Source organism: Bolinopsis microptera, chromosome 7 (assembly GCF_026151205.1).
Source record: "Bolinopsis microptera isolate Bmic1 chromosome 7, MBARI_Bmic_1.0, whole genome shotgun sequence".
In the NCBI taxonomy this organism is placed as follows: Eukaryota; Metazoa; Ctenophora; class Tentaculata; order Lobata; family Bolinopsidae; genus Bolinopsis; species Bolinopsis microptera.
The window spans coordinates 6,097,249-6,107,389 of NC_087078.1; the positions used below are offsets into that span (position 1 = coordinate 6,097,249).

At 38.6% G+C, this 10,141-nt stretch overlaps 1 protein-coding gene across 1 annotated transcript in view; it reads right to left on the bottom strand.

Moving 5' to 3' along the window:
* LOC134818955 (uncharacterized) overlaps window positions 1–7,213 on the bottom strand; it is a 63,841-nt gene extending 56,628 nt beyond the window's left edge. The window contains exon 1 of the mRNA XM_063828689.1: window positions 7,186–7,213. The gene's annotated coding sequence lies outside the window, so the exon portion shown is untranslated. The remainder of the gene's footprint in view (window positions 1–7,185) is intronic.
* Window positions 7,214–10,141: the final 2,928 nt, after the last annotated feature.

Here is a 10,141-nt window from a genome sequence, read left to right on the forward strand (position 1 = left end):
CCGTTTTATAAATCAGACATTTAAATTCTGAAAACCATTAGTCACGGGCAACTGCCCTGATGTGTTGAGATATTTACATGACCTAGCCCTCTTCTATTGAGACCCAATTCAACTAGGCGGAGTGATAAGAGGATAAACAATGCCTGTTTTGTCTGACAGACATAATGTGATTTTCTCTAATTGTTTTCTACTGCCTTCTTATCGTCATCTGGTGTGGCAGCCCGTAATGGTAAAGTCCCTCACTAACTCGCAAATTTCATTACCGACGGTTCTTTTTTATTTGCGATGAACCTCTTTAACTGTCGGGTTATGAGACCATGCAACGGGGTTAGTCGGAGAAGAAATATTAATTCATAACCTCGCTTTAGAGTTGTGTGAAAATAGAAAATGGGACAGAATGTGGTCGGTCATTTTAAGGGTACAGTTCAGACGTCAGATCCCGTTATTAAGTTATTAGATAGTTTTTATAATTATCAATTAGTCTCATCTTTTCATTGTTTAGAACCGCAGGTTAAGGAATTTGGTGATGTGTCGATTGCTTTTGTAGATTTAATTAAATGTTTGCCCCCCCCCCCCACCCTCATTTCCCGATGCTAAAGTTCCACGGAAACTGTCGTATTCTTCTCGTCATAATTTAAATTTCAAAACCAGAAAACAGCCATAGACATTGAAAGAAATTTTGAAAGCCACAATTCAGTAGCAGCAACTACGTCATTTTAATGAATTGATCAATCAAGATCATGATTCGTGAGGAGCTGCAATCGGTGCACATTACTTGCTGATAAATATTCGCACTTTTCCGAAAATATTGAAGCTCAATCAATTTATGGAATAGAACTAAGAGGGGACATTATTAAGGATTTTCAAATAAAGGCTCTTCTACAGTTTCCTTGGCCAAAATTACTCAGTTTTGACTGAATTTTTATCAGTGACCAATCACTATCGGTGAGGTCAGTGTAAATGGCACTTTCGAGGTATTAGAAGCTGAATGTCCGGAGAAAACTTTGATAAAAGGAAAATTACGAAAATGTCCTACTGACATTTTCAAATATTAGCTTTCCTCGAAACACATTTCACCGAACAGAACTGTTTCAATGAACAGTTCTGTTTTCACTGAACAGAACTGATCATGCCCCCAAATGTAGCTCACTATGGGACCCCATCCTTCCCAAGATTGCTTCATCTCTAAATACCAGGCCATCTGGAATTTCCTTTGCATCTACTTCACAAGCCTAGTTTTTTAATTTTAATGTTATTTTTTATTTGCGATGAACCTCTTTAACTGTCGGGTTATGAGACCATGCAACGGGGTTAGTCGGAGAAGAAATATTAATTCATAACCTCGCTTTAGAGTTGTGTGAAAATAGAAAATGGGACAGAATGTGGTCGGTCATTTTAAGGGTACAGTTCAGACGTCAGAACCCGTTATTAAGTTATTAGATAGTTTTTATAATTATCAATTAGTCTCATCGTTTCATTGTTTAGAACCGCAGGTTAATGTAAACTGAACATTTTTCCACCCTCACCACTCCACCCTTGCACGTCACACACCACTCATTGACACCACTCCATCATACAGGATTAAACAGGATTAAACAGGATTAAACAGGATTAAACAGGATTAAACAGGATTAAACAGGATTAAACAGGATTAAACAGGATTAAACAGGATTAAACAGGATTAAACAGGATTAAACAGGATTAAACAGGATTAAACAGGATTAAACAGGATTAAACAGGATTAAACAGGATTAAACAGGATTAAACAGGATTAAACAGGATTAAACAGGATTAAACAGGATTAAACAGGATTAAACAGGATTAAACAGAATTAAACAGGATTGGACATAAATTTGTCAATGAGAGCCCTAACACTCACGTCTTGACTATACATAGTCGAAAGAGAAACAAGTGCGAATAAAATAATTTAATTCCCATGAGCATGTTCCAAAATGATATGATATGATGATATTGATATGAATTAGTAACCGAATATCAACAGTTCAGTGTCAAAATGAAATGAAGCTCGACTTGACCGTCACGTGTCCGCAGAGGAATTCTGTTGAGGTGTAGCGGGGACTTTACAGCTGGACTTTAGCAGGTCCTTCATATTATATAATCACCCTTCACAACGTCATCCCCAGCTGAATCCCCCTCCAGGCACATTTCACCGTTTTCAATGAATTTATCTTTAATGACAATGTATAAGTGAGTCCACTGTGAATGCATTGAGGTACTAAATCACCCAAGAAAGCTTCGATTAACCGGAAATCATCAGAGTAGAACCGGAGACATTTTCAAAAGGTTGACTTAACACATTCTTACATTTTTATAATCTGGAAATTTGATATTAAAGTTAGACACAGTTATTGTGGCACAGTTGGGGCACAGCTGGGGCACACCAAGTAAGTGGCCTTCTAATCCCCAGCTGTGATCTATACCTCACTCTCCTGCTCGCTTGCTCTATAACGTGACTTAGATACACGTTTTCTATTGGTTGATTTACTTCTCTGAAGTAAGAATGGAATTAGGATTATAAGATGATGTAAAATGATACCGTGCTATTTACACGGGATCATTAGCATTGCAAATAGCAATGATGCGGTCTCCTCCGACTCGCCAGTATAAGCCTATCAACTCAGTAGTGATGTATACACATATTTTATATTTTGTGACTGATAGATCTTGGTAGATAGCTTGTATACTTATACTTATAGACTTAAAGCAGTTGATACTTAATAGTTCTTTCTATTGAACTTGTTTTCTCTTTGAGGATAAATTTACCTCTTGTCTTTATCATGCTTTTGAGAAAGTACCCGACAGAACGAGTAACCTCACAAACCTTGCAATACTATAATAGAACATACAATTATCACTTTTAGTTTTAACTCTTAATTTGTATACCACGATTAGCTTGTCAAGTTTAAACTCCTGAAAAAATATGGTTTTTAATTGTGACTTTAATATTTATTTAATGGTATTCATACTATAAATTTTACCTGGGGACCTTAGGCTAATTAATAATTATAGTGTTCATAAACTACGGCGGAATGACAGGCTGAGCGCCGCCCAGTAATAACAAGTAGGAACAATATAATACCTTATCGGAATTTATTTGAACAGACATTAATAAGACGCTGGAGGCCCTATCGTTCATCTTAATTTCCGTTCAAAATTATGTCCGTTTACGCAATGTCCGGTTAAATAACGTTTGATAAGGTAATACTAATTTTGTGAACGCAGTGCTGTATCAAATATACTATTTTACCTATATAGTTAGGATGATGATTCATCACTCTATACTCGACTGTCACGTGACTTTTTCAACCCGTTCTCTAGCTGACCCTGAACGAATATTCAAAACCCTTACCCTCTAATCTGATCCCAACCCTATAAATCCTAACCCAATCTCTAACAAAGGCATAAGCTGAAACCCTAACCCTAACGAAAAATTAGACCAACTTCCTTATACGGTCATATCACGTGATCGAGACAGTTTTTCAAAAATACAGGGGGGGGGGGGCCAAAAGTCAGTACCCATACGTTGGGTCATTATACCACCGCCGTGTTTTATATTTGAGAGTTGTTGCTTTGCAGATGGCATACTGTACCTGCTTGTTCGAGGATTCCGTCACCAAAATTTGAAAATTCGATTTTTGGGGGCCACACAATTTTCAAGCAATTTGTTTATCTCGTTAGAAAAATTGATAGGGTACTCACTGATTACCCAATTACGACACCGTAATTGGGCCTTCTGCACGATTCCCATAATGCGGATCTAGCCTCAACCCAATCACCTGATCACACGTAATGAACAAACTCGTTATGCTTCATATCTCAGTCATCTGAGAAGCTATACAGCTCTCATTTTTTCAGGACAAACGTAATTTAAATGGCCAAATACCATTTAATAAAATTTGGCTCGATCCGACTATCCAAACTATCAAATAAATGCCAAAATGAACCTTCAGTTGAAAAAAAGAACGCGAATATTTTTCGATTTGACAAATTCCTCGAACAAGTGGTGGTAGTAAGTCATACCAAAAAGAATTATTTCAATTGGGCACTCAGTGACTGAGCTATGAAGGCCAACGTATGGGTACTGACTTTTGGCCCCCCCCCCCCCCCCCCCCCCCTGTATCTTGCCAGGAGAAAATTGTATCCCAATGTCATGTGGGTGATTCGGAATCAGCGTCCGAAAATACATAGATTCAAGTTGGTTTCAACTATCAGGGGCCCTTTTAGAAAAATCTCGAAGATCGAGTGTAGAGTGATTTAGCACGCTCGATATAATTATAATAATAGTACTACTATTTTACAGGTTCAAAAATGGGTAAAGTTGCGAATATGATATTGGCGGGACACTTCACGCAAGTTGCTATATCGAAGATAATCTTTCAACTAAGAGTATACCATACGATTGATGTGAAACTAGTGTGTGGCCTACTTATTGGGGTGTCTGCAGTCGTGGCTCTCTTGACGACCCTTAAAAGTAAAGGCAACTGCAACAAATTGGTTAAAGGACTACTAACATTGGTAGGGTCTTTCATAATCAACCTTGGTGGCAATTATCTTGGATTAAATTCAGTTTGGATCTTCTACAATACAGCTACGTCAATGAACTACTATAGGGATATGGACCTCGACGAATTTACCATTGAATACTACATTTATATCACGATCCCAGTTATGGCTATAGCTTCTCTTGTGATAATAGTGCACTTCCTGTGCAACAAAAGAAATCCACAAGAATTTGAAATAAATACCAAGCTGCCTGATCCAGAAGTCATTCTCCTTGGGGTTTGTGTTCAGTACACCACTGTATATTTGATTATTGCTTTCGAAGAATCGATCCTTTTTTGCCAAAGAAAAGGACTTGGATATTGGCTTGTGGTTTTGGTAGTGTCAGGCATATCCACCATCTTAACCTTTGTAAAAACTCCAAACCAATTCAGATGTACTCGATCATTTTTTACGTTTGTCGGCTCATTCATCACACTTTTGAGTGCAGTACCAATAGGATCCCTGTCAATTGCATGTTTCGATATATACAAATTTAAGCCAGAAACATATAACTATATCACGTTAGCCATGAATGTGATATCTGCTCTGATCCTTACAATCATATTTCTGACGAAGAAGAAAAATCCAACAGCTCAAAATCCTCAAGTCATTGTCGCTCCTCACGCTCCCTCTTACCCGATGCAAGCATCCTACCCTCCACAAGCATCCTACCCGCCACAAGTACCCTACCCTCCGCAAGCATTCTACCCTCCGCAAGCATCCTATCCGCCACAAGCATCCTATCCGCCACAAGCATCCTACCCTCCGCAGGCATCCTACCCTCCGCAGGCATCCTACCCGCCACAAGCATCCTACCCTCCGCAAGCATCCAACCCCCTGCAAGCATCCTACCCTCCGCAAGTACTCTGCACAAACGTACAAACTACTCAACTTTCTGAGGCTAGCAAAGATATTCTTCCTGCTTAGTGAACTATGAAATAAACAGTGTAGTCTGAAGAGGTCGATGCAAGTTCGTAACTTAATCGGGGTTTTGCTGTACACTCCAAATTCTTCTTTCGCTTCCAGTGAGTATTTTGAGGAAAAGCCGTTCTGATGTTATCAGTAATAATATTGATATAGAAATAATAAAAGTCGGAGGTTTTCTAGCTGTATCTTGACGCGTCCTTATTTGAAATGTATGCGTCTTGAAGTTCCTCAAATTCCGATGACTAGGAGAGTTCATAATTATATATCCCACACATTTTCAGGGATCATTTGGGGATTATAATTTTTGCCATTTAATTAGACACTCTTCAAGTTCCCCTTCGTGCCAGGGAAAAAAGGAAATCGCGGCATGTACGGAATCGCGATTTTTCCCATTATTTGCGACAAATTTTATGTATAGTTTAATATACCGCGAAATTTAATTCGCGGTATCGCGATTTTTGGCCAAAATAACCGCGAAATCCTTTTGTCCCTGCTTCGTGCGCCACTAATTCACACATAGCTATTGTGTAGAAATTCAGTGCTAAGATGACTAACGTAATAATAATATGTAAAGAATCTCTTATGAGGAATATAATCTAAACTCATACAGTCTACTGCAGTCTACACACACTATATAGGTCATTTTCCTTTTGCATGATCGCGTATTCAAATCAGAAAGTCGAGCTCAATCATGAAGTTGGTTTGTGGCATATTTAAAATTAGGCATAATCCACATATACAGTATACACATTATACATACATATCTGGTTTTAGATTACGGTCAAGAGGATGACTTAACACATTCTTACATTTTTCTAATACTAAGCTGTCTAAAATGATTTATAACTCACTACTCTCTTTCTCTATCATGTGACCTAGATACACGTTTTCTATTGGTTGATTTACTTATCTTCTGGATTAGGATACTGATTGGACAATCGGTTATTGTGCGTGCGTGCTGTGCTAACCACGCTACAAACTATAATAAATCGCGTACTTTTTTGCTCCATTTGTTTGCGATATAGTGAAATTAGGACTATAGTTAATGTTAGATGATCCCGTGCAAATAGCAAATTATCGCGGTCCCCTCCGACTCTAGTCAGTAAGTCTCTCAACTCGGTAGAGATGTATTACATACTTGTGTTCTCTCTTTCACCTGTGGTGTTTCGTGCATAAAAAAGCTAACATTAACAAATATACATATGTATTTAAAGTTCAATGTTTTTACAGGCTCTAACTATGTAGTTTTACAAAGATTTCAAGCCTTATAACGTTGTGTGTTTCCCTTCGTGTCCAAAAGCATTACATATATTTTATATTTTATGACTGATAGATCTTGGTAGATAACTTGTATACTTAAACTTGAAGCAGTTGATACTTAATAGATGTGGATACTGGTGGGGAGGTGAAACACATTTGTTTACTTTAATAGTAAGCACATGTTCAGCGGGTTGAGGAGGTGAAACACATTTGTTTACATTTTTAGGGTAAGCACATGTTCAGCGGGTTGAAGAGATGATACACATTTTGTATTATAGAAGGCTTGTAACATCAAATAACGGAGTAGTTCGCTGTTTATTAGTCTCATGATTGAAATACTGATATCTGGATATTATCCGGTTGGAAGAGACAAGGACAAGTGAAACAAGGAAGTTAGGAGTAAGGGCAAATTTTCGGCGTCAACGCCATCTTCAGGCTCAAATTATTTGTTATATAGTAGTGTTGAAAGTATTAAAACTTTTTTAATACTTTCAACACTACTATATAACAAATAATTTGAGCCTGAAGATGGCGTTGACGCCGAAAATTTGCCCTTACTCCTAACTTCCTTGTTTCACTTGTCCTTGTCTCTTCCAACCGGATAATATCCAGATATCAGTAAGGCTTGTAACACTTGTAACGCTTTCTTGTTACCCCCCTTTGAAGGCCCCGAATTATTTTCTGAACGAAAGCTCAAAAATAACCGAGAAATCGACCTTCTTATTAACTCATTTTGATGACTGTTTCTGACCTAAAATTGCACGAAAAATCGATTTAGCTAGGTTTCAGAACCTATAAACACTTCCTTATCCTTCAAAGTTGATGTTTTATAGTTGATACGAGCAACAAGCAACATATTTTTTGATCCTTCGGTTCTACTCATGACCTAGGCAGTTAAGCTGAACCCGACAGATCGAGGCAATCCTCACCTTAACTGATCAAACTGGTACTAACACAATTTTCAGATATAAATGTTCTTTGCGATACGTTTATTGCAGCTTTGCAACTTGAGTGAAGACGAGAGTACGAAAACACACAGCAGGTAAGCAACTCACTTTTGGTGACTGTTTCTCACGAACATTCTGATCCTGCACCATATGAACAGCTAGGGAGATCGTCTCCTTAACAAATCGGACAGGTACTATCACAATTTCCAGAGCACAGCATGATAACAAAGTCAAAGAAACACAACGAAGGTAGGTTACCAACACCACAATATAACAATTATACTAACAACTGAATTAAATTTATTCTGACGACGGGCAGCCCTGTCGCCCTGATGTGCTCCGTCATCCTCAACGAGCGACCACTTGTAATAGAGGTGTTATGTCATGTGACACCGATCCGTCCAATCACAAACAGGACGAGTCAGCAGATCGATATCGTGTGTTTACTTTCCTTATCTTTATTTGACCCTCTGTTCACATTGTTATCTCTACCACATCTCGGCTCGGCAAGGTCCGCGTGCAATATCTGCACCGCGGTAAACACGCCATGATTACGTCATGAACTTGAAATAGTGTGATTGTTGTACTTATATAACCGTGCCCATTGCCCACGTACAATACAAACTGTTGGGGGGGGATTTTAGGAACTTATCTTCCAGTCATGAACAGAATATTAACATAATTTTTTAGTTATTTAAGTAGACCTGGTCATTTAAAAAAAATCACTGTCCACCTCCCTCAAAAAAACAGGGTTCAAATTAAAAGTTGGGCACACACGAATGCGATGTCGCTCAGATAAGGCAACATCTTCGCCACAACTTTGTTTCCCAAAATCTTGTACCGCTTCAGATAGCCAAAGTTACACAAACTCGTATTACAATTGCGAGAAGGATTCCAAGTTTACATCATATTTAAAACGGCAATGACTAATTACACAGCACAAATTGAAATTTTGAGTGTCTAACCTGGTAAACATGAACTGCACCATGGTGAACTAGTACTTCAACTCTGTCAGGTATAACCATGCTTGTCCTCCTGTATATTGCCTCCTCCTGGAACATACAGTTCTTGTCAGTGAAGTCGTGTCCTAGATTCTGTTTTCAAACACTTACTGTCAAAGTTAAGCAAAGGAGCACTCATGGATATATGCATTATTCCTTTGCTTCCAGTTGGTGTAAACTTAAAGCACAGTTCATCATTTGGATCTCACTCAGTTCACAATCGCGACCTCATATTAGAGTAAATGTTTTTAATAATACTAATCTGGGCCCCCTCTAATCTCCGCAATTGAACAACTAAACCGAAACATGCTATAACTAAACAATGTTAATGTTCCGTTCCTGATTGAACAGTTAGCATCACAGTCAGTTGGAGGAGCGACCAACACACTATAAAGATCGGTTGTTTATCTTAAACCCCCCCCCCCCCCCCCCCAACAGTTTGTATTGTACGTGGGCAATGGGCACGGTTATATAAGTACAACAATCACACTATTTCAAGTTCATGACGTAATCATGGCGTGTTTACCGCGGTGCAGATATTGCACGCGGACCTTGCCGAGCCGAGATGTGGTAGAGATAACAATGTGAACAGAGGGTCAATTAAAGATAAGGAAAGTAAACACACGATATCGATCTGCTGACTCGTCCTGTTTGTAATTGTGATTGGACGGATCGGTATCACATGACATAACACCTCTATTACAATTTACAAGTGGTCGCTCGTTGAGGATCACGGAGCACATCAGGGCTGCCCGTCGTCAGAATAAATTTAATTCAGTTGTTAGTATAGTTTTTATGTTGTGGTGTTGGTAACCTACCTTCATTGTGTTTATTTTGACTTTGTTATCATGCTGTGCTCTGGAAATTGTGATAGTACCTGTTCGATTTGTTAAGGAGACGATCTCCCTAGCTGTTCATAAGTTGCAGGATCAGAATGTTCGTGAGAAACAGTCACCAAAAGTGAGTTGCTTACCTGCTGTGTGTTTTCGTACTCTCGTCTTCACTCAAGTTGCAAAGCTGCAATAAACTTATCGCAAAGAACATTTATATCTGAAAATTGTGTTAGTACCAGTTTGATCAGTTAAGGTGAGGATTGCCTCGATCTGTCGGGTTCAGCTTAACTGCCTAGGTCATGAGTAGAACCGAAGGATCAAAAAATATGTTGCTTGTTGCTCGTATCAACTATAAAACATCAACTTTGAGGGATAAGGAAGTGTTTATAGGTTCTGAAACCTAGCTAAATCGATTTTTCGTGCAATTTTAGGTCAGAAACAGTCATCAAAATGAGTTAATAAGAAGGTCGATTTCTCGGTTATTTTTGAGCTTTCGTTCAGAAAATAATTCGGGGCCTTCAAAGGGGGGTAACAAGAAAGCGTTACAAGTGTTACAAGCCTTCTATAATACAAAATGTGTATCATCTCTTCAACCCGCTGAACATGTGCT